This window comes from Oncorhynchus nerka, unplaced genomic scaffold, assembly GCF_034236695.1.
Source record: "Oncorhynchus nerka isolate Pitt River unplaced genomic scaffold, Oner_Uvic_2.0 unplaced_scaffold_1381, whole genome shotgun sequence".
Lineage (NCBI taxonomy): Eukaryota > Metazoa > Chordata > Actinopteri > Salmoniformes > Salmonidae > Oncorhynchus > Oncorhynchus nerka.
In genome coordinates, this window is record NW_027039933.1 from 57,501 (window position 1) to 82,627 (window position 25,127).

The 25,127-nt window shown below is 49.6% G+C and overlaps 1 pseudogene; it reads right to left on the reverse strand.

Moving 5' to 3' along the window:
* Positions 1 to 25,127, reverse strand: part of LOC115122615 (pyruvate dehydrogenase phosphatase regulatory subunit, mitochondrial-like) — a 46,178-nt pseudogene that overhangs the window by 7,616 nt on the left and 13,435 nt on the right.

A 25,127-nucleotide genomic window follows, 5' to 3' on the forward strand; every position in this document is an offset into this window, starting at 1 on the left:
AGTATATAACCAGTAGTATATAACCAGTAGTGTATATAGACTAGTAGTATATAACCAGTAGTATATATAGACTAGTAGTATATAACCAGTAGTATATAGACTAGTAGTATATAACTAGTAGTATATAACCAGTAGTGTATAACCAGTAGTATATATAGACTAGTAGTATATAATCAGTAGTATATAACCAGTAGTATATATAGACTAGTAGTATATAGACTAGTAGGATATAACCAGTAGTATATAACCAGTAGTATATAACCAGTAGTATATAACCAGTAGTATATAGACTAGTAGTATATAACCAGTAGTATATAGACTAGTAGTATATAACCAGTAGTATATAGACTAGTAGTATATAACCAGTAGTATATATAGACTAGTAGTATATAACCAGTAGTATATAACCAGTAGTGTATAACCAGTAGTATATATAGACTAGTAGTATATAACCAGTAGTATATATAGACTAGTAGTATATAGACTAGTAGTATATAACCAGTACTATATAACCAGTAGTATATAGACTAGTAGTATATAACCAGTAGTATATAACCAGTAGTATATAGACTAGTAGTATATAACCAGTAGTATATAGACTAGTAGTATATAACCAGTAGTATATAGACTAGTAGTATATAACCAGTAGTATATAGACTAGTAGTATATAACCAGTAGTGTATATAGACTAGTAGTATATAACCAGTAGTATATAGACTAGTAGTATATAACCAGTAGTATATAGACTAGTAGTATATAACCAGTAGTGTATATAGACTAGTAGTATATAACCAGTAGTGTATATAGACTAGTAGTATATAACCAGTAGTGTATATAGACTAGTAGTATATAGACTAGTAGTGTATATAGACTAGTAGTATATAGACTAGTAGTATATAACCAGTAGTATATAGACTAGTAGTATATAACCAGTAGTATATAGACTAGTAGTATATAACCAGTAGTATATAGACTAGTAGTATATAACCAGTAGTATATAGACTAGTAGTATATAACCAGTAGTTTATAGACTAGTAGTATATAACCAGTAGTATATAACCAGTAGTATATAGACTAGTAGTATATAACCAGTAGTATATAGACTAGTAGTATATAACCAGTAGTATATAGACTAGTAGTATATAGACTAGTAGTATATAACCAGTAGTATATAGACTAGTAGTATATAACCAGTAGTGTATATAGACTAGTAGTATATAACCAGTAGTGTAGAGTAGACTAGTAGTATATAACTAGTAGTATATAACCAGTAGTGTATATAGACTAGTAGTATATAACCAGTAGTATATAGACTAGTAGTATATAACCAGTAGTATATAACCAGTAGTGTAGAGTAGACTAGTAGTATATAACCAGTAGTATATAACCAGTAGTATATAACTAGTAGTATATAACTAGTAGTATATAACCAGTAGTATATAACCAGTAGTGTATAACTAGTAGTATATAACCAGTAGTATATACCTAGTAGTATATAACTAGTAGTATATAACTAGTAGTATATAACTAGTAGTGTAGAGTAGACTAGTAGTATATAACCAGTAGTATATAACCAGTAATATATAACCAGTAGTGTAGAGTAGACTAGTAGTATATAACTAGTAGTATATAACCAGTAGTATATAACCAGTAGTATATAACCAGTAGTATATAACCAGTAGTGTAGAGTAGACTAGTAGTATATAACTAGTAGTATATAACCAGTAGTATATAACCAGTAGTATATAGACCAGTAGTATATATAGACTAGTAGTATATAACCAGTAGTATATAGACCAGTAGTATATATAGACTAGTCATATATAACCAGTAGTATATAACCAGTAGTATATATAGACTAGCCATATATAACCAGTAGTATGTAACTAGTAGTATATAACTAGTAGTAACTAGTAGTATATAACCAGTAGTATATAGACTAGTAGTATATAACCAGTAGTGTAGAGTAGACTAGTAGTATATAACTAGTAGTATATAACCAGTAGTATATAACCAGTAGTATATAACCAGTAGTGTAGACTAGTAGTATATAACCAGTAGTGTAGAGTAGACTAGTAGTATATAACCAGTAGTATATAACCAGTAGTGTAGAGTAGACTAGTAGTATATAACCAGTAGTATATAACCAGTAGTGTAGAGTAGACTAGTAGTATATAACTAGTAGTATATAACCAGTAGTGTAGAGTAGACTAGTAGTATATAGACTAGTAGTATATAACCAGTAGTATATAACTAGTAGTATATAACTAGTAGTATATAACCAGTAGTATATAGTATAGTGTGTATCTCACCTCTATAGGTATGTAAAGCATGAAGCCCGGCTCTCCTGTATAGTACATAACCAGTAGTGTATAGTAGTCTAGTAGTATATAGTAGTCTAGTAGTATATAACCAGTAGTATATAGTATAGTGTGTATCTCACCTCTATAGGTATGTAAAGCATGAAGCCCGGCTCTCCTGTATAGTATATAACCAGTAGTATATAGTAGTATATAACCAGTAGTATATAGTAGTCTAGTAGTATATAACCAGTAGTATATAGTATAGTGTGTATCTCACCTCTATAGGTATGTAAAGCATGAAGCCCGGCTCTCCTGTATAGTATATAACCAGTAGTATATAGTAGTCTAGTAGTATATAACCAGTAGTATATAACCAGTAGTATATAGTAGTCTAGTAGTATATAACCAGTAGTATATAACTAGTAGTATATAACCAGTTGTATATAACTAGTAGTATATAACTAGTAGTATATAACCAGTAGTATATAGTAGTCTAGTAGTATATAACCAGTAGTATATAGTAGTCTAGTAGTATATAACCAGTAGTATATAACTAGTAGTATATAACCAGTTGTATATAACTAGTAGTATATAACTAGTAGTATATAACCAGTAGTATATAGTAGTCTAGTAGTATATAACCAGTAGTATATAGTATAGTGTGTATCTCACCTCTATAGGTATGTAAAGCATGAAGCCCGGCTCTCCTGTATAGTACATAACCAGTAGTGTATAGTAGTCTAGTAGTATATAACCAGTAGTATATAGACTAGTAGTATATAACCAGTAGTATATAGTAGTATATAACTAGTAGTATATAACCAGTAGTATATAGTATAGTGTGTATCTCACCTCTATAGGTATGTAAAGCATGAAGCCCGGCTCTCCTGTATAGTATATAACCAGTAGTATATAGTAGTATATAACTAGTAGTGTATAGTAGTCTAGTAGTATATAACTAGTAGTATATAGTATAGTGTGTATCTCACCTCTATAGGTATGTAAAGCATGAAGCCCGGCTCTCCTGTATAGTACATAACCAGTAGTATATAGTAGTATATAACTAGTAGTATATAGCCAGTAGTATATAACTAGTAGTATATAACCAGTAGTATATAGTAGTATATAACCAGTAGTATATAACTAGTAGTATATAACCAGTAGTATATAGTAGTCTAGTAGTATATAACCAGTAGTATATAGTAGTATATAACTAGTAGTATATAACCAGTAGTATATAGTATAGTGTATATCTCACCTCTATAGGTATGTAAAGCATGAAGCCCGGCTCTCCTGTATGGGTCATACTCATTACTCGGATCCCATTGGCGTAGCCCACACTCATTTCCTGTTGACACACACCACAGGTCAGGACAACCTTCGGCCTTGTGATGAGCCACTTCACGGTAAACATGACCGGGCGAAAGCCGGTTCCTCACCTTACAGAAGAGGGACGGGAAGTGTTCGGGAGTCATGGAGACATACGATAGTTCCCCTAGGACGTCCATCGCCATGACCAATAAGATTCAGCGCTGTAGAAGGGAGGCCGGGGGTGAGGGTTCAGAACAGAAATGCATTGTGGGGAACTGAGGGGGAAGATCGAGGTTCTGCAGCGATAGTTCTCACCAGTGTACTTCCAGCTGACGTCCTCTAGGTGGAGCTGTGGGCCGTCGGGCATGTGCTTCTTCAACCACGACCAGCAGTGGACCTGCTGATCTGTAGGAGAGATGATGAAGAAGCTACAGAGACAGAGAGAGATGGAGAGAAAGGGAGAGAGAGAGAGAGGGAGAAAGAGACAGACAGAGAGAGAGAGAAAGATGGAGAGAAAGGGAGAGATGGCGAGAGAGAGAGAGAGAAAGAGACAGAGAGAGAGAGAAAGATGGAGAGAAAGGGAGAGATGGAGAGAGAGAGAAAGGGAGAGAGATAGAGAGAGAGAGAAAGATGGAGAGAAAGGGAGAGATGGGGAGAGAGAGAGAAAGGGAGAGAGATAGAGAGAGAGAGAGAGAGAGAAAGATGGAGAGAAAGGGAGAGATGGCGAGAGAGAGAGAGAGAAAGAGACAGAGAGAGAGAGAAAGATGGAGAGATGGAGAGAGAGAGAAAGGGAGAGACAGAGAGAGAGAGAAAGATGGAGAGAAAGGGAGAGATGGAGAGAGAGAGAAAGAGACAGACAGAGAGAGAGAGAAAGATGGAGAGAAAGGGAGAGATGGAGAGAGAGAGAAAGGGAGAGAGGAAAACATTTAGATGAGGAACTAACCCGGCGCTCCTATGTGACGCTCGTCCCTCAACAGACAGTGGAGACGAATGTGGAGCTGTCTGACATAAGACAAGGTGGTTCAGTCTCTATCCTGTTCATTTAGAGGACATTCACACGAGTTAGCCCCCAGGTGGAGTTATCCCCCAGGTGGAGTTATCCCCCAGGTGGAGTTAGGCCCCCAGGTGGAGTTAGGCCCCCAGGTGGAGTTAGGCCCCCAGGTGGAGTTAGGCCCCCAGGTGGAGTTAGGCCCCCAGGTGGAGTTAGGCCCCCAGGTGGAGTTAGGCCCCCAGGTGGAGTTTGCACCCAGGTGGAGTTTGCACCCAGGTGGAGTTATCCCCAGGTGGAGTTATCCCCAGGTGGAGTTAGCCCCCAGGTGGAGTTAGCCCCCAGGTGGAGTTTGCCCCCAGGTGGAGTTTGCCCCCAGGTGGAGTTAGCCCCCAGGTGGAGTTAGCCCCCAGGTGGAGTTAGCCCCCAGGTGGAGTTTGCCCCCAGGTGGAGTTTGCCCCCAGGTGGAGTTTGCCCCCAGGTGGAGTTATGAACAGCTGGCTAAGCTCTCACCTGTTCTTCTGGACTCTGACCACGCTGCAGTGGTTCTTCTTAATGGCTAAACTCTCACCTGTTCTTCTTAATGGCTAAACTCTCACCTGTTCTTCTTAATGGCTAAACTCTCACCTGTTCTTCTTAATGGCTAAACTCTCACCTGTTCTTCTTAATGGCTAAACTCTCACCTGTTCTTCTTAAATGGCTAAACTCTCACCTGTTCTTCTTAATGGCTAAACTCTCACCTGTTCTTCTAATGGCTAAACTCTCACCTGTTCTTCTTAATGGCTAAACTCTCACCTGTTCTTCTTAATGGCTAAACTCTCACCTGTTCTTCTTAATGGTTAAACTCTCACCTGTTCTTCTAATGGCTAAACTCTCACCTGTTCTTCTTAATGGCTAAACTCTCACCTGTTCTTCTAATGGCTAAACTCTCACCTGTTCTTCTAATGGCTAAACTCTCACCTGTTCTTCTAATGGCTAAACTCTCACCTGTTCTTCTAATGGCTAAATCTCACCTGTTCTTCTAATGGCTAAACTCTCACCTGTTCTTCTAAATGGCTAAACTCTCACCCGTTCTTCTAATGGCTAAACTCTCACCTGTTCTTCTAATGGCTAAACTCTCACCTGTTCTTCTTAATGGCTAAACTCTCACCTGTTCTTCTTAATGGCTAAACTCTCACCTGTTCTTCTTAATGGCTAAACTCTCACCTGTTCTTCTTATTGGCTAAACTCTCACCTGTTCTTCTTAATGGCTAAACTCTCACCTGTTCTTCTTAATGGCTAAACTCTCACCTGTTCTTCTTAATGGCTAAACTCTCACCTGTTCTTCTTAATGGCTACACTCTCACCTGTTCTTCTTAATGGCTACACTCTCACCTGTTCTTCTAATGGCTAAACTCTCACCTGTTCTTCTTAATGGCTAAACTCTCACCTGTTCTTCTAATGGCTAAACTCTCACCTGTTCTTCTAATGGTTAAACTCTCTCCTGTTCTTATTAATGGTTAAACTCTCACCTGTTCTTCTAATGGCCAAACTCTCACCTGTTCTTCTAATGGCTAAACTCTCACCTGTTCTTCTAATGGCTAAACTCTCACCTGTTCTTCTTAATGGCTAAACTCTCACCTGTTCTTCTAATGGCTAAGCTCTCACCTGTTCTTCTTAATGGCTAAACTCTCACCTGTTCTTCTTAATGGCTAAGCTCTCACCTGTTCTTCTAATGGCTAAACTCTCACCTGTTCTTCTTAATGGCTAAGCTCTCACCTGTTCTTCTTGACTCTGACCACGCTGCAGTCGTTCTCATATCCGCCCCTCTCGTTCAGCATGCCCGTATGAACGATGTGACCCACTGGCACATCGAGGTCATTGGCACACAGGTGCTGCAGCAACGCCAACGCCTGGTCATCTGTAGACTGGCACAGAAAGAAAAGTAGTGACCGAGGGTGGTCTAACCATGGAGATAATGTCATTCACATTATAGCTGTGACCGAGGGTGGTCTAACCATGGAGATAATGTCATTCACATTATAGCTGTGACCGAGGGTGGTCTAACCATGGAGATAATGTCATTCACATTATAGCTGTGACCGAGGGTGGTCTAACCATGGAGATAATGTCATTCACATTATAGCTGTGACCGAGGGTGGTCTAACCATGGAGATAATGTCATTCACATTATAGCTGTGACCGAGGGTGGTCTAACCATGGAGATAATGTCATTCACATTATAGCTGTGACCGAGGGTGGTCTAGTCAGAGATAATGTCATTCACATTATAGCTGTGACCTAGGGTGGTCCAGCCATAGAGATAACATTCCTTTTTCTATTTCATTCTGTGGGTCCAGGGGTCAGATGATATCTCACTTCCCCTCCTCTCCCTCTCCTTTCCAGGGGTCAGCCACCTACAGCTTCCATCATAGGAGGAAGTTGATACCTCACTTCCCCTCCTCTCCCTCCCCTCTCCTCTCCTTTCCAGGGGTCAGCCACCTACAGCTTCCATCATAGGAGGAAGTTGATACCTCACTTCCTCTCCCTTCCCCTCTCCTCTCCTCTCCTTTCCAGGGGTCAGCCACCTACAGCTTCCATCATAGGAGGAAGTTGATACCTCACTTCCCCCTCCCTCCCCTCTCCTTTCCAGGGGTCAGCCACCTACAGCTTCCATCATAGGAGGAAGTTGATACCTCACTTCCCCTCCTCTCCCTCCCCTCTCCTCTCCTTTCCAGGGGTCAGCCACCTACAGCTTCCATCATAGGAGGAAGTTGATACCTCACTCCTCCCTCTCTCCTTTCCAGGGGTCAGCCACCTACAGCTTCCATCATAGGAGGAAGTTGATACCTCACTTCCCTCCTCTCCTCTCCTTTCCAGGGTCAGCCACCTACAGCTTCCCATCATAGGAGGATGTTGATACCTCACTTCCCCTCCTCTCTACCTCTCCTCTCCAGGGGTCAGCCACCTACAGCTTCCATCATAGGAGGAAGTTGATACCTCACTTCCCTCCTCTCCTCTCCTTTCCAGGGGTCAGCCACCTACAGCTTCCATCATAGGAGGAAGTTGATACCTCCTCTCCCTCCCTCCCTCTCCTTTCCAGGGGTCAGCCACCTACAGCTTCCATCATAGGAGGAAGTTGATACCTCACTTCCCCTCCCCCCTCTCCTCTCCTTTCCAGGGGTCAGCCACCTACAGCTTCCATCATAGGAGGAAGTTGATACCTCACTTCCCCTCCTCTCCCTCCCCTCTCCTCTCCTCTCCTTTCCAGGGGTCAGCCACCTACAGCTTCCATCATAGGAGGAAGTTGATACCTCACTTCCCCTCCTCTCCTCTCCTTTCCAGGGGTCAGCCACCTACAGCTTCCATCATAGGAGGATGTTGATACCTCACTTCCCCTCCTCTACCTCTCCTCCTCCAGGGTCAGCCACCTCAGCTTCCATCTAGGAGGAAGTTGATACCTCCCTCCTCTCCTTTCCAGGGGTCAGCCACCTACAGCTTCCATCATAGGAGGAAGTTGATACCTCACTTCCCCTCCTCTCCCTCCCCTCTCCTCTCCTTTCCAGGGGTCAGCCACCTACAGCTTCCATCACAGGAGGAAGTTGATACCTCACTTCCCCTCCTCTCCCTCTCCTTTCCAGGGGTCAGCCACCTACAGCTTCCATCATAGGAGGAAGTTGATACCTCACTTCCCCTCTTCTCCTCTCCTTTCCAGGGGTCAGCCACCTACAGCTTCCATCATAGGAGGATGTTGATACCTCACTTCCCCTCCTACCTCTCCTTTCCAGGGGTCAGCCACCTACAGCTTCCATCATAGGAGTTGATACCTCACTTCCCTCCTCTCCTTTCCAGGGGTCACCTCAGCTTCCATCATAGGAGGAAGTTGATACCTCCCTCTCCCTCTCCTTTCCAGGGGTCACTCACAGTGAGCTCAAACTTGGTGAAGGAGGACATGTCGATGACACAGACGGCCTCCTTGCAGCATTTCACCTCCGCCCCCACGATGTCAAACCAGTCAGGCTTATAGAACGTCTTACTGGCATCCAGGGACAGCAGGTCTGAGAACAGATGATAGAACTGGTTAACTAAACAGACACAGAGCTAAGAGACAGCAGGTCTGAGAACAGATGATAGAACTGTTTAACTAAACAGACAGACACAGAGCTAAGAGACAGCAGGTCTGAGAACAGAGGAACATGGTTTAGCTCTGATAGACAGAAGAATTGGGAAATTGTGGTGTGTGTGTGTGTGTGTGTGTGGTGTGGGGTGTGTGGTGGTGTGTGTGTGGTCTGCCTCACCCTTCCCTGCAGGGATGAAGTACTTGGCCCTCTCAAAGCCGTGTTTCTCCATCCATCTGGCTCCCTGTGGGGGTGTGTGTGGTGTGGTGTGTGTGTGGTCTGCCTCACCCTTCCCTGCAGGGATGAAGTACTTGGCCCTCTCAAAGCCGTGTTTCTCCATCCATCTGGCTCCCTGGGTGTCGAGACGGTCGTACAGGGGAGAAGTCCTCAGCTGCCGGCCCGTCTGGAAGTCCCAACGGGGAACCTTTAGGTTATACAGCAGGGCTGGTGAGAGACAGACCGTCAGACACCGAGAGAGAGAGAGAGACAGAGACAGAAACCGAGAGAGAGACAGACAGACAGAAACCGAGAGAGAAGAAAGAAAGAGAGGGGACAGTCGGCAGACACAGAGAGAGAGGGGGAAAGTCGGGCAGAGGAGAGGGACAGTCGGGCAGGGACAGTCGGGCAGAGAGGGACAGTCGGGCAGAGAGGAGGGACAGTCGGCAGAGAGGGGGACAGTCGGGGCAGAGAGAGAGGGACAGTCGGGCAGAGAGAGAGGGACAGTCGGCAGAGAGAGAGGGACAGTCGGGCAGAGAGAGAGGGACAGTCGGGCAGAGAGAGAGGGACAGTCGGGCAGAGAGGGACAGTCGGGCAGAGAGAGGGACAGTCGGGCAGAGAGGGGACAGTCGGGCAGAGAGGGGGACAGTCGGGCAGAGAGAGAGGGACAGTCGGGCAGAGAGAGGGGACAGTCGGGCAGAGAGAGAGGACAGTCGGGCAGAGAGAGAGGACAGTCGGGCAGAGAGAGGGGACAGTCGGGCAGAGAGAGGGACAGTCGGGCAGAGAGAGAGGGACAGTCAGGCAGAGAGAGAGGCAGATAGGACAGTCAGGCAGAGAGAGGGGACAGTCAGGCAGAGAGAGGGACAGTCAGGCAGAGAGAGAGGGACAGTCAGGCAGAGAGAGGGACAGTCAGGCAGAGAGAGAGAGGGACAGTCAGGCAGAGAGAGAGGACAGTCAGGCAGAGAGAGGGACAGTCAGGCAGAGAGAGAGGGACAGTCAGGCAGAGAGAGAGGACAGTCAGGCAGAGAGAGGGGACAGTCAGGCAGACATTACTAACAGGGAGTGTGATTGTGTTTGCTCTGGTCAGGACTCACGATGACCTCCATGACCCTGTGTCGGAGGAAGGTTGCCGGCTGCTCTGAAGGTTGCCAGGTACCTAACGACAGAACACACTTTTTATGTCCAGGGGCCAGACGTTAGCCGTGGGGTAACCATACGTCATCCACTCTGCCAGGTACCTGACGACAGAACACACTGCTTTAACCCTGACCTCTAACCTCTAACCTGACAGACAGGACAGTGGTAACCTTAACCTCTAACCCCGACAGACGTCATCCACTCTGCCAGGTACCTAACCCTGACAGAACACACTGCTTTAACCCTGACCTCTAACCTCTAACCTCTAACCCTGACAGATTTAGGACAGTGGTAACCTCTAACCTCTAACCCTGACAGACGGACAGTGGTAACCTCTAACCCTGACAGACAGGACAGTGGTAACCTCTAACCCTGACAGACAGGACAGTGGTAACTCTAACTAACCTGACAGACAGGACAGGTAACCCTCTAGACAGACGGGACAGTGGTAACCTCTAACCCTGACAGACGGGACAGTGGTAACCTCTAACCCTGACAGACGGGACAGTGGTAACCTCTAACCTCTAACCCTGACAGACAGGACAGTGGTAACCTCTAACCTCTAACCCTGACAGACAGGACAGTGGTAACCTCTAACCCTGACAGACGGGACAGTGGTAACCTCTAACCCTGACAGACGGGACAGTGGTAACCTCTAACCCTGACAGATGACAGACGGGACAGTGGTAACCTCTAACCCTGACAGACGGGACAGTGGTAACCTCTAACCCTGACAGACGGGACAGTGGTAACCTCTAACCCTGACAGACGGGACAGTGGTAACCTCTAACCCTGACAGACGGGACAGTGGTAACCTCTAACCTGACAGACAGGACAGTGGTAACCTCTAACCCTGACAGACAGGACAGTGGTAACAACACTGACAGACGGACAGTGGTAACCTCTAACCCTGACAGACGGGACAGTGGTAACCTCTAACCCTGACAGACGGGACAGTGGTAACCTCTAACCCTCTGGTAACCTCTAACCCTGACAGACAGGACAGTGGTAACCTCTAACCCTGACAGACAGGACAGTGGTAACCTCTAACCTGACAGACGGGACAGTGGTAACCTCTAACCCTGACAGACGGGACAGTGGTAACCTCTAACCCTGACAGACAGGACAGTGGTAACCTCTAACCCTGACAGACGGGACAGTGGTAACCTCTAACCCTGACAGGGGACAGTGGTAACCCTAACCCTGACAGACGGGACAGTGGTAACCTCTAACCCTGACAGACAGGACAGTGGTAACCTCTAAGACCCAGGACAGACAGGGTAACAACCCTGACAGACGGACAGTGGTAACCTATAACCCAGACGGGACAGTGGTAACCTCTAACCCTGACAGACGGGACAGTGGTAACCTCTAACCCTGACAGACGGGACAGTGGTAACCTCTAACCCTGACAGACGGGACAGTGGTAACCTCTAACCCTGACAGACGGGACAGTGGTAACCTAACCCAGACAGGACAGTAACCCTGACAGACAGTGGTAACAGACAGGACAGCGGTAACCTCCTAACCCTGACAGATTTTACAGTGGTAACCTCTAACCCTGACAGACAGGACAGTGGTAACCTCTAACCTGACAGACGGGACAGTGGTAACCTCTAACCCTGACAGACAGGACAGTGGTAACCTCTAACCCTGACAGACAGGACAGTGGTAACCTCTAACCAGGACAGTGACAGACGGGACAGTGGTAACCTCTAACCCTGACAGACGGGACAGTGGTAACCTCTAACCCTGACAGACGGGACAGTGGTAACCTCTAACCCTGACAGACGGGACAGTGGTAACTCTAACCTAACCTCCTGACAGACGGGACAGTGGTAACCTCTAACCCAGACAGAGGAGTGACAGTGGAAAATAACCTCTACAGACAGGACAGTGGTAACCTCTAACCCTGACAGACAGGACAGTGGTAACCTCTAACCCAGACAGACAGACAGTGGTAACCTCTAACCTTTAACCCTGACAGACAGGACAGTGGTAACCTCTAACCCAGACAGGACAGTGGTAACCTCTAACCCAGACAGGACAGTGGTAACTCTAACCCTGACAGACAGGACAGTGGTAACCTCTAACCCCCTGACAGACAGGACAGTGGTAACCTCTAACCCTGACAGACAGGACAGTGGTAACCTCTAACCCTGACAGACGGGACAGTGGTAACCTCTAACCCTGACAGACGGGACAGTGGTAACCTCTAACCCTGACAGACGGGACAGTGGTAACCTCTAACCCTGACAGACGGGACAGTGGTAACCTCTAACCCTGACAGACGGGACAGTGGTAACCTAACCCTAACCTGACAGACGGGACAGTGGTAACTCTAACCTCTAACCCTGACAGACGGGACAGTGGTAACCTCTAACCCTGACAGAACCTCTAACCCTGACACAGGACAGTGGTAACCTCTAACCCTGACAGACAGGACAGTGGTAACCTCTAACCCTGACAGACAGGACAGTGGTAACCTCTAACCCTGACAGACAGGACAGTGGTAACCTCTAACCCTGACAGACAGGACAGTGGTAACCTCTAACCCTGACAGACAGGACAGTGGTAACCTCTAACCCTGACAGACGGGACAGTGGTAACCTCTAACCCTGACAGACAGGACAGTGGTAACCTCTAACCCTGACAGACAGGACAACCCTGACAGACAGGACAGGTAACCTCTAACCTCTAACCCTGACAGACAGGACAGTGGTAACCTCTAACCCTGACAGACAGGACAGTGGTAACCTCTAACCCTGACAGACGGGACAGTGGTAACCTCTAACCTCTAACCCTGACAGACGGGACAGTGGTAACCTCTAACCCTGACAGACAGGACAGTGGTAACCTCTAACCCTGACAGACAGGACAGTGGTAACCTCTAACCCTGACAGACGACAGACAGACAGTGGTAACCTCTAACCTGACAGACGGGACAGTGGTAACCTCTAACCCTGACAGACAGGACAGTGGTAACCTCTAACCTCTAACCCTGACAGACGGGACAGTGGTAACCTCTAACCCTGACAGACAGGACAGTGGTAACCTCTAACCCTGACAGACAGGACAGTGGTAACCTCTAACCCTGACAGACAGGACAGTGGTAACCTCTAACCCTGACAGACAGGACAGCGGTAACCTCTAACCCTGACAGACGGGACAGTGGTAACCTCTAACCTGACAGACAGGACAGTGGTAACCTCTAACCCTGACAGACAGGACAGTGGTAACCTCTAACCCTGACAGACGGGACAGTGGTAACCTCTAACCCTGACAGACAGGGACAGTGGTAACCTCTAACCCTGACAGACAGGACAGTGGTAACCTCTAACCCTGACAGGACGGGACAGTGGTAACCTCTAACCCTGACAGACGGGACAGTGGTAACCTCTAACTAACCCTGACAGACGGGACAGTGGTAACCTCTAACCCTGACAGACAGGACAGTGGTAACTCTAACCCTGACAGACGGGACAGTGGTAACCTCTAACCTCTAACCCTGACAGACGGGACAGTGGTAACCTAACCCTGACAGACAGGACAGTGGTAACCCTAACCCTGACAGACAGGACAGTGGTAACCTCTAACCCTGACAGACAGGACAGTGGTAACCTCTAACCCTGACAGACGGGACAGTGGTAACCTCTAACCCTGACAGACGGGACAGTGGTAACCTCTAACCCTGACAGACAGGACAGTGGTAACCTCTAACCTGACAGACGGGACAGTGGTAACCTCTAACCCTGACAGACGGGACAGTGGTAACCTCTAACCCTGACAGACGGGACAGTGGTAACCTCTAACCCTGACAGACGGGACAGTGGTAACCTCTAACCCTGACAGACAGGACAGTGGTAACCTCTAACCCTAAGACCCAGTGGTAACAGACGGGACAGTGGTAACCTCTAACCCTGACAGACAGGACAGTGGTAACCTCTAACCCTGACAGACAGGACAGTGGTAACCTCTAACCCTGACAGACGGGACAGTGGTAACCTCTAACCTGACAGACGGGGACAGTGGTAACCTCCTAACCCTGACAGACGGGACAGTGGTAACCTCTAACCCTGACAGACAGGACAGTGGTAACCTCTAACCCTGACAGACAGGACAGTGGTAACCTCTAACCCTGACAGACAGGACAGTGGTAACCTCTAACCCTGACAGACGGGACAGTGGTAACCTCTAACCCTAACCCAGACAGGACAGTGACAGACAGACGGACAGTGGTAACCTCTAACCCTGACAGACGGGACAGTGGTAACCTCTAACCCTGACAGACGGGACAGTGGTAACCTCTAACCTGACAGACGGGACAGTGGTAACCTCTAACCCTGACAGACGGGACAGTGGTAACCTCTAACCTGACAGACGGGACAGTGGTAACCTCTAACCCTGACAGACAGGACAGTGGTAACCTCTAACCCTGACAGACAGGACAGTGGTAACCTCTAACCCTGACAGACAGGACAGTGGTAACCTCTAACCCTGACAGACAGGACAGTGGTAACCTCTAACCCTGACAGACAGGACAGTGGTAACCTCTAACCCTGACAGACAGGGACAGTGGTAACCTCTAACCCTGACAGACAGGACAGTGGTAACCTCTAACCCTGACAGACCAGTGGTAACCTCTAACCCTGACAGACGGGACAGTGGTAACCTCTAACCCTGACAGACGGGACAGTGGTAACCTCTAACCCTGACAGACAGGACAGTGGTAACCTCTAACCCTGACAGACGGGACAGTGGTAACCTCTAACCTGACAGACAGGACAGTGGTAACCTCTGAACCCTGACAGACAGGGACAGTGGTAACCTCTAACCCTGACAGACAGGACAGTGGTAACCTCTAACCTCTTACCCTGACAGACGGGACAGTGGTAACCTCTAACCCTGACAGACAGGACAGTGGTAACCTCTAACCTCTAACCCTGACAGACGGGACAGTGGTAACCTCTAACCCAGTGACCTCCTAACCCTGACAGGGACAGTGGTAACCTCTAACCCAGACGACAGTGGTACGGACGGGACAGTGGTAACCTCTAACCCTGACAGACGGGACAGTGGTAACCTCTAACCCTGACAGACGGGACAGTGGTAACCTCTAACCCTGACAGACGGGACAGTGGTAACCTCTAACCCTGACAGACAGGACAGTGGTAACCTCTAACCCTGACAGACGGACAGTGGTAACCTCTAACCCTGACAGACGGGACAGTGGTAACCTCTAACCCTGACAGACGGGACAGTGGTAACCTCTAACCCCTGACAGACAGGACAGTGGTAACCTCTAACCCTGACAGACGGGACAGTGGTAACCTCTAACCTGACAGACGGGACAGTGGTAACCTCTAACCCTGACAGACGGGACAGTGGTAACCTCTAACCCTGACAGACGGGACAGTGGTAACCTCTAACCCTGACAGACGGGACAGTGGTAACCTCTAACCCTGACAGACAGGACAGTGGTAACCTCTAACCTGACAGACGGGACAGTGGTAACCTCTAACCCTGACAGACGGACAGTGGTAACCTCTAACCTTGAACCCTGACAGACAGGACAGTGGTAACCTCCTAACCCTGACAGACAGGACAGTGGTAACCTCTAACCCTGACAGACAGGACAGTGGTAACCTCTGAACCCTAACCCTGACAGACACAGTGGTAACTCTAACCCTGACAGACGGACAGTGGTAACCTCTAACCCTGACAGACAGGGACAGTGGTAACCTCTAACCCTGACAGACAGGACAGTGGTAACCTCTAACCCTGACAGACAGGACAGTGGTAACCTCTAACCCTGACAGACGGGACAGTGGTAACCTCTAACCCTGACAGACAGGACAGTGGTAACCCTCTAACCTCTAACCCTGACCAGTGGTAACTGACAGACAGGACAGTGGTAACCTCTAACCCTGACAGACGGGACAGTGGTAACCTAACCTCAGAACCCTGACAGACGGGACAGTGGTAACCTCTAACCCCTGACAGACGGGACAGTGGTAACCTCTAACCCTGACAGACGGGACAGTGGTAACCTCTAACCCTGACAGACAGGACAGTGGTAACCTAACCCTGACAGACAGGACAGTGGTAACCTCTAACCCTGACAGACGGGACAGTGGTAACCTCTAACCCTGACAGACAGGACAGTGGTAACCTCTAACCCTGACAGACAGGACAGTGGTAACCTCTAACCCTGACAGACGGGACAGTGGTAACCTCTAACCTGACAGACAGGACAGTGGTAACCTCTAACCCTGACAGACGGGACAGTGGGACAGTGGTAACCTCTAACCTGACAGACAGGACAGTGGTAACCTCTAACCTGACAGACGGGACAGTGGTAACCTCTAACCCTGACAGACGGGACAGTGGTAACCTCTAACCTGACAGACGGGACAGTGGTAACCTCTAACCCTGACAGACGGGACAGTGGTAACCTCTAACCTGACAGACGGGACAGTGGTAACCTCTAACCCTGACAGACGGGACAGTGGTAACCTCTAACCCTGACAGACGGGACAGTGGTAACCTCTAACCTCTAACCCTGACAGACAGGACAGTGGTAACCTCTAACCCTGACAGACGGGACAGTGGTAACCTCTAACCCTGACAGACGGGACAGTGGTAACCTCTAACCCTGACAGACGGGACAGTGGTAACCTCTAACCCTGACAGACGGGACAGTGGTAACCTCTAACCCTGACAGACGGGACAGTGGTAACCTCTAACCCTGACAGACGGGACAGTGGTAACCTCTAACCCTGACAGACGGGACAGTGGTAACCTCTAACCCTGACAGACAGGACAGTGGTAACCTCTAACCCTGACAGACAGGACAGTGGTAACCTCTAACCCTGACAGACAGGACAGTGGTAACCTCTAACCCTGACAGACGGGACAGTGGAACCTCTAACCCTGTGGTAACCTCTAACCCTGACAGACGGGACAGTGGTAACCTCTAACCCTGACAGACGGGACAGTGGTAACCTCTAACCCTGACAGACGGGACAGTGGTAACCTCTAACCCTGACAGACGGGACAGTGGTAACCTCTAACCCTGACAGACGGGACAGTGGTAACCTCTAACCCTGACAGACGGGACAGTGGTAACCTCTAACCCTGACAGACGGGACAGTGGTAACCTCTAACCCTGACAGACGGGACAGTGGTAACCTCTAACCTCTAACCCTGACAGACGGGACAGTGGTAACCTCTAACCCTGCCAGACGGGACAGTGGTAACCTCTAACCCTGACAGACGGGACAGTGGTAACCTCTGAGTGGTAACCCTGACAGACGGGACAGTGGTAACCTCTAACCCTGACAGACGGGACAGTGGTAACCTCTAACCCTGACAGACGGGACAGTGGTAACCTCTAACCCTGACAGACGGACAGTGGTAACCTCTAACCCTGACAGACGGGACAGTGGTAACCTCTAACCCTGACAGACGGGACAGTGGTAACCTCTAACCCTGCCAGACGGGACAGTGGTAACCTCTAACCCTGACAGACGGGACAGTGGTAACCTCTAACCCTGACAGACGGGACAGTGGTAACCTCTAACCCTGACAGACAGGACAGTGGTAACCTCTAACCCTGACAGACAGGACAGTGGTAACCTCTAACCCTGACAGACGGGACAGTGGTAACCTCTAACCCTGACAGACGGGACAGTGGTAACCTCTAACCAGACGGGACAGTGGTAACCTCTAACCCTGACAGACGGACAGTGGTAACCTCTAACCCTGACAGACGGGACAGTGGTAACCTCTAACCCTGACAGACGGGACAGTGGTAACCTCTAACCTCCTGACAGACGGGACAGTGGTAACCTCTAACCCTGACAGACGGGACAGTGGTAACCTCTAACCCTGACAGACGGGACAGTGGTAACCTCTAACCCTGACAGACGGGACAGTGGTAACCTCTAACCCTGACAGACGGGACAGTGGTAACCTCTAACCCTGACAGACGGGACAGTGGTAACCTCTAACCCTGACAGACGGGACAGTGGTAACCTCTAACCCTGACAGACGGGACAGTGGTAACCTCTAACCTGACAGACGGGACAGTAACCCTAACCCTGACAGACGGGACAGTGGTAACCTAACTAACCCTGACAGACAGACAGACAGCGGTAACCTCTAACCCTGACAGACAGGACAGTGGTAACCTCTAACTCTGACAGACGGGACAGTGGTAACCTCTAACCTGACAGACGGGACAGTGGTAACCTCTAACCCTGACAGACGGGACAGTGGTAACCTCTAACCCTGACAGACGGGACAGTGGTAACCTCTAACCCTGACAGACGGGACAGTGGTAACCTCTAACCCTGGGACAGTGGTAACCTCTAACCCTGACAGACGGACAGTGGTAACCTCTAACCCTGACAGACGGGACAGTGGTAACCTCTAACCCTGACAGACGGGACAGTGGTAACCTCTAACCCTGACAGACGGGACAGTGGTAACCTCTAACCCTGACAGACGGGACAGTGGTAACCTCTAACCCTGACAGACGGGACAGTGGTAACCTCTAACCCTGACAGACGGGACAGTGGTAACCTCTAACCCTGACAGACGGGACAGTGGTAACAGTCTAACCCTGACAGACGGGACAGTGGTAACCTCTAACCCTGACAGACGGGACAGTGGTAACCTCTAACCCTGACAGACGGACAGTGGTAACCTCTAACCTCTAACCCTGACAGACGGGACAGCGGTAACCTCTAACCCTGACAGACGGGACAGTGGTAACCTCTAACCCTGACAGACGGGACAGTGGTAACCTCTAACCCTGACAGAACAGCTAACTAACCCTGACAGACGGGACAGTGGTAACCTCTAACCCTGACAGACGGACAGCGGTAACCTCTAACCCTGACAGACAGGACAGTGGTAACCTCTAACCCTGACAGACGGGACAGTGGTAACCTCTAACCCTGACAGACGGGACAGTGGTAACCTCCCTACAGACCCTGACAGACGGGACAGTGGTAACCTCTAACCCTGACAGACGGGACAGTGGTAACCTCTAACCCTGACAGACGGACAGTGGTAACCTCTAACCCTGACAGACGGGACAGTGGTAACCTCTAACTCCTGACAGACGGACAGTGGTAACCTCTAACCCTGACAGACGGGACAGTGGTAACCTCTAACCCTGACAGACGGGACAGTGGTAACCTCTAACCCTGACAGACGGGACAGTGGTAACCTCTAACCCTGACAGACGGACAGTGGTAACCTCTAACCCTGACAGACGGGACAGTGGTAACCTCTAACCCTGACAGACGGGACAGTGGTAACCTCTAACCCTGACAGACGGGACAGTGGTAACCTCTAACCCTGACAGACGGGACAGTGGTAACCTCTAACCCTGACAGACGGGACAGTGGTAACCTCTAACCCTGACAGACGGGACAGTGGTAACCTCTAACCCTGACAGACAGGACAGTGGTAACCTCTAACCCTGACAGACGGGACAGTGGTAACCTCTAACCCTGACAGACGGGACAGTGGTAACCTCTAACCCTGACAGACGGGACAGTGGTAACCTCTAACCCTGACAGACGGGACAGTGGTAACCTCTAACCCTGACAGACGGGACAGTGGTAACCTCTAACCCTGACAGACGGACAGTGGTAACCTCTAGACCCTGACAGACGGGACAGTGGTAACCTCTAACCCTGACAGACGGGACAGTGGTAACCCTAACCCCCTGACAGACGGACAGTGGTAACCTCTAACCCTGACAGAGTGGTACAAGACAGGACAGTGGTAACCTCTAACCCTGAGACAGGACAGTGGTAACCTCTAACCCTGACAGACGGGACAGTGGTAAACCTCTAACCCTGACAGACGGGACAGTGGTAACCTCTAACCCTGACAGACAGGACAGTGGTAACCTCTAACCCTGACAGACGGGACAGTGGTAACCTCTAACCCTGACAGACGGGACAGTGGTAACCTCTAACCCTGACAGACGGGACAGTGGTAACCTCTAACCCTGACAGACGGGACAGTGGTAACTCTAACCCTGACAGACGGGACAGTGGTAACCTCTAACCCTGACAGACGGGACAGTGGTAACCTCTAACCCTGACAGACGGGACAGTGGTAACCTCTAACCCTGACAGACGGGACAGTGGTAACCTCTAACCCTGACAGACGGGACAGTGGTAACCTCTAACCCTGACAGACGGGACAGTGGTAACCTCTAACCCTGACAGACAGGACAGTGGTAACCTCTAACCCTGACAGACGGGACAGTGGTAACCTCTAACCCTGACAGACGGGACAGTGGTAACCTCTAACCCTGACAGACGGGACAGTGGTAACCTCTAACCCTGACAGACAGGACAGTGGTAACCTCTAACCCTGACAGACGGGACAGTGGTAACCTCTAACCCTGACAGACGGACAGTGGTACAGTGGTGGTAACCTCTAACCCTGACAGGACAGTGGTAACAACCCTGTGTGGTAACCTCTAACCCTGACAGACAGGACAGTGGTAACCTCTAACCCTGACAGACAGGACAGTGGTAACCTCTAACCCTGACAGACAGGACAGTGGTAACCTCTAACCCTGACAGACGGGACAGTGGTAACCTCTAACCCTGACAGACAGGACAGTGGTAACCTCTAACCCTGACAGACGGGACAGTGGTAACCTCTAACCCTGACAGACGGGACAGTGGTAACCTCTAACCTGACAGACGGGACAGTGGTAACCTCTAACCCTGACAGACGGGACAGTGGTAACCTCTAACCCTAACCCTGACAGACAGGACAGTGGTAACCTCTAACCCTGACAGACAGGACAGTGGTAACCTCTAACCCTGACAGACGGGACAGTGGTAACTCTAACCCAGACAGGACAGTGGTAACAACCCAGACAGGACAGTGGTAACCTCTAACCCAGACAGACGACAGTGGTAACCTCTAACCCAGACAGGACAGTGGTAACCTCTAACCCAGACAGGACAGTGGTAACCTCTAACCCTGACAGACAGGACAGTGGTAACCTCTAACCCTGACAGACAGGACAGTGGTAACCTCTAACCCTGACAGACAGGACAGTGGTAACCTCTAACCCTGACAGACAGGACAGTGGTAACCCTAACCCTGACAGACAGGACAGTGGTAACCTCTAACCCTGACAGACAGGACAGTGGTAACCTCTAACCCTGACAGACAGGACAGTGGTAACCTCTAACCCTGACAGACAGGACAGTGGTAACCTCTAACCCTGACAGACAGGACAGTGGTAACCTCTAACCCTGACAGACAGGACAGTGGGTAACCACTAACCCTGAAGACCAGTGGTAACCTCTAACCTGACAGACAGGACAGTGGTAACCTCTAACCCTGACAGACACAGTGGTAACCTCTAACCCTGACAGACGGGACAGTGGTAACCTCTAACCCTGACAGACGGGACAGTGGTAACCTCTAACCCTGACAGACGGGACAGTGGTAACCTCTAACCCTGACAGACGGGACAGTGGTAACCTCTAACCCTGACAGACGGGACAGTGGTAACCTCTAACCCTGACAGACGGGACAGTGGTAACCTCTAACCCTGACAGACGGGACAGTGGTAACCTCTAACCCTGACAGACGGGACAGTGGTAACCTCTAACCCTGACAGACGGGACAGTGGTAACCTCTAACCCTGACAGACGGGACAGTGGTAACCTCTAACCCTGACAGACGGGACAGTGGTAACCTCTAACCCTGACAGACGGACAGTGGTAACCTCTAACCCTGACAGACGGGACAGTGGTAACCTCTAACCCTGACAGACGGGACAGTGGTAACCTCTAACCCTGACAGACGGGACAGTGGTAACCTCTAACCCTGACAGACGGGACAGTGGTAACCTCTAACCCTGACAGACGGGACAGTGGTAACCTCTAACCCTGACAGACGGGACAGTGGTAACCTCTAACCCTGACAGACGGGACAGTGGTAACCTCTAACCCTGACAGACGGGACAGTGGTAACCTCTAACCCTGACAGACGGGACAGTGGTAACCTCTAACCCTGACAGACGGGACAGTGGTAACCTCTAACCCTGACAGACAGGACAGTGGTAACCTCTAACCCTGACAGACAGGACAGTGGTAACCTCTAACCCTGACAGACAGGACAGTGGTAACCTCTAACCCTGACAGACAGGACAGTGGTAACCTCTAACCTCTAACCCAGACAGGACAGTGGTAACCTCTAACCCTGACAGACGGGACAGTGGTAACCTCTAACCCTGACAGACGGGACAGTGGTAACCTCTAACCCTGACAGACGGGACAGTGGTAACCTCTAACCCTGACAGACGGGACAGTGGTAACCTCTAACCTCTAACCCTGACAGACAGGACAGTGGTAACCTCTAACCCAGACAGGACAGTGGTAACCTCTAACCCAGACAGGACAGTGGTAACCTCTAACCCAGACAGGACAGTGGTAACCTCTAACCCAGACAGGACAGTGGTAACCTCTAACCCAGACAGGACAGTGGTAACCTCTAACCCAGACAGGACAGTGGTAACCTCTAACCCAGACAGGACAGTGGTAACCTCTAACCCAGACAGGACAGTGGTAACTCTAACCCTGACAGACAGGACAGTGGTAACCTCTAACCCTGACAGACAGGACAGTGGTAACCTCTAACCCTGACAGACAGGACCTCTCTGGTAACCTCTAACCCTGACAGACAGGACAGTGGTAACCTCTAACCCTGACAGACAGGACAGTGGTAACCTCTAACCCTGACAGACAGGACAGTGGTAACTCTAACCCTGACAGACAGGACAGTGGTAACCTCTAACCCTGACAGACAGGACAGTGGTAACCTAACCCTGACACAGACAACCTCTAACCCTGACAGACAGGACAGTGGTAACCTCTAACCCTGACAGACAGGACAGTGGTAACCTCTAACCCTGACAGACAGGACAGTGGTAACCTCTAACCCTGACAGACAGGACAGTGGTAACCATCTAACCCTGACAGACAGGACAGTGGTAACCTCTAACCCTGACAGACAGGACAGTGGTAACCTCTAACCCTAACCCTGACAGACAAGGACAGTGGTAACCTCTAACCCTGACAGACAGGACAGTGGTAACCTCTAACCCTGACAGACGGGACAGTGGTAACCTCTAACCCTGACAGACGGGACAGTGGTAACTCTAACCCTGACAGACGGACAGTGGTAACCTCTAACCCTGACAGAGACGGGACAGTGGTAACCTCTAACCCTGACAGACGGGACAGTGGTAACCTCTAACCCTGACAGACGGGACAGTGGTAACCTCTAACCCTGACAGACGGGACAGTGGTAACCTCTAACCCTGACAGGACAGGACAGTGGTAACCTCTAACCCTAACCCTGACAGACGGGACAGTGGTAACCTCTAACCCTGACAGACGGGACAGTGGTAAATCCTCTAACCCTGACAGACGGGACAGTGGTAACCTCTAACCCTGACAGACAGGACAGTGGTAACCTCTAACCCTGACAGACGGGACAGTGGTAACCTCTAACCCTGACAGACGGGACAGTGGTAACTCTCTAACCCTGACAGACGGGACAGTGGTAACTCTAACCCTGACAGGACAGTGGTAACCTCTAACCTCTAACCCTGACAGACGGGACAGTGGTAACCTCTAACCCTGACAGACGGGACAGTGGTAACCTCTGCTGACAGACGGGACAGTGGTAACCTCTAACCCTGACAGACAGGACAGTGGTAACTCTAACTCTAACCAGTGGTAACCTCTAACCCTGACAGACGGGACAGTGGTAACCTCTAGACCCTGACAGACAGACGGACAGTGGTAACCTCTAACCCTGACAGACGGGACAGTGGTAACCTCTAACCCTGACAGACGGGACAGTGGTAACCTCTAACCTAACCCTGACAGACGGGACAGTGGTAACCTCCCCTAACCCTGACAGACGGGACAGCAGTAACCTCTAACCCTGACAGACGGGACAGTGGTAACCTCTAACCCTGACAGACGGGACAGTGGTAACCTCTAACCCTGACAGACGGGACAGTGGTAACCTCTAACCCTGACAGACGGGACAGTGGTAACCTCTAACCCTGACAGACGGGACAGTGGTAACCTCTAACCCTGACAGACGGGACAGCGGTAACCTCTAACCCTGACAGACGGGACAGCGGTAACCTCTAACCCTGACAGACGGACAGCGGTAACCTCTAACCCTGACAGACGGGACAGCGGTAACCTAACCTCTAAGACAGACGGACAGCAGTAACCTAACCCTGACAGACGGGACAGCGGTAACCTCTAACCCTGACAGACGGGACAGCGGTAACCTCTAACCCTGACAGACGGGACAGCGGTAACCTCTAACCCTGACAGACGGGACAGCGGTAACCTCTAACCCTGACAGACGGGACAGCGGTAACCTCTAACCCTGACAGACGGGACAGTGGTAACCTCTAACCCTGACAGACGGGACAGCGGTAACCTCTAACCCTGACAGACGGGACAGTGGTAACCTCTAACCCTGACAGACGGGACAGTGGTAACCTCTAACCCTGACAGACGGGACAGTGGTAACCTCTAACCCTGACAGACGGGACAGTGGTAACCTCTAACCCTGACAGACGGGACAGTGGTAACCTCTAACCCTGACAGACGGGACAGTGGTAACCTCTAACCCTGACAGACGGGACAGTGGTAACCTCTAACCCTGACAGACGGGACAGTGGTAACCTCTAACCCTGACAGACAGGACAGTGGTAACCTCTAACCCTGACAGACAGGACAGTGGTAACAGACGACTCTAACCCTGACAGACAGGACAGTGGTAACCTCTAACCCTGACAGACAGGACAGTGGTAACCTCTAACCCTGACAGACGGGACAGTGGTAACCTCTAACCCTGACAGACGGGACAGTGGTAACCTCTAACCTCTAACCCTGACAGACGGGACAGTGGTAACCTCTAACCCTGCCAGACGGGACAGTGGTAACCTCTAACCCTGACAGACGGGACAGTGGTAACCTCTAACCC